The sequence below is a fragment of the Atta cephalotes genome (genome assembly GCF_000143395.1).
Source record: "Atta cephalotes unplaced genomic scaffold scaffold00011, whole genome shotgun sequence".
NCBI classification, from domain to species: Eukaryota; Metazoa; Arthropoda; class Insecta; order Hymenoptera; family Formicidae; genus Atta; species Atta cephalotes.
In genome coordinates, this window is record NW_012130075.1 from 1,852,046 (window position 1) to 1,853,750 (window position 1,705).

Sequence of the window (1,705 nt, forward strand, 5' to 3'; positions counted from 1 at the left end):
CTAACACAATTAACTAAGATATTTATAAGCTGAATGCGCAAAAAAGTCTAAAAAATAAAAAAATTGTGCAACAAATTCTATTAGCGGAGAACATTAATACACATCTTTGAATCATTCGTCATGTGCTGCATATTCTTTTTTTTTTAAGATATTAAGAGCACCTGATCAAATACCGGTCTCTTTTCTATTCCTAAAAAAAGTTTAGCATAAATGTATTAAAGTAAATTTAAAGAATTTCTGAAACACGAATAATTTGCAATAATAGTAGTGTCTTTAATTTATTAACTGAAAAATTAAAAAATGATTATATTTAGTACTTTAGTCAAAGCTGTATTTAGATTGTTTCACGATATTAAGAAAAATTTGCATATATCTTTATATAAAGAACATATATAATATATTTTATCAACCTTTATTTAAATATGAATCAAAAAGAATTATGAAAATTAAGACATAATATTGGAATATCAAAAATACCTTACGCGAATAATTACTAATTCGTTTAAAAGAACCATACAAATAAGTAGGATTGTGCCCGAGATGCCACAAAGCAAAACGCGAAATATATGGCGATATCGTTTGTCAAAATTATGTAAAATACGAATAATTGAATAAACCGTTGAATATTTTTCATGCGCAATAGTTGGGTATAATCTAAACAGCGCTCGACGAAAAGCGATGAGAAGAGTCGCGCGGTGAAAAGCGAGGGGCAGGGGGGAGGTGTCGCGCGGCGCGGTGGTCGACTACGTCATCACTTCGGCATTCGCTCGGCGATCGCTGAAGGAGGTGGATGTGTGGTGTGATCGTTTTGGGTCGCGCAATCTATGAAAATTAGATATCAATTCACGAACGCGAATTGATGATTAATTACGTAAAGCTGCCCAAATAGTAAATAATATTGCTCAAAACTAAGGTGTGTATTAAGAGTTATATCCCAATCTTGATTACTCTGATGATTTACATTCAAATAAAGATTAATAATAAGTTATACATTTTTTAAATAAAGATAAACGCAAATATTTTTTAAATTATAAAACAATTTGGACTAAATATAATAATGAATATAAATAGAATTTATATTATACATTTACAGATATATAAATTAGAGATATCCAAGAACGGTATTCATAGTCCGTTCTTATTTCAAGACTGTCTTAAGTAATGTCTTAAGAGGCTAATACAGACTTCTGATTCGTGACTTCTTAAAATTGTACTTAAGACGTCTTAAATATAAAGTCTGACTATGAATACCGGCCTAAGGTGTAGATGTTGTGTGCGTAACAAATTCAAAAAATTAAATTGTATAATAAAGCATCGTATAATATTCATCGAAGAATATTAAAATGAGTAGATTATTTTATTGATTTTGTAATGTGCCTTAACTACGTAATATTTCGACAGTTAGATGATCGGCGCGCGACCTTGAAGTGGGGATGACGCGGAGTGGCACGGAGCGGCGCGTCATGTTTATGCGTAGTTACCGTGCGATCATTCCCTTACCGAGGCTCGTACAAACAGGTAGCGGCTCCTTTTTTACTTTTCGAAATCTTTTTCGCGAAGAATGTCTAATATAATACGAAATATTGTACTTTATGAATAATTAATTATATTAGTAATCGTATTATGTGAATATTCATAAAATAACACATTTCGTATTATATATATATATATATATATATATATATATATATATATATATATATAT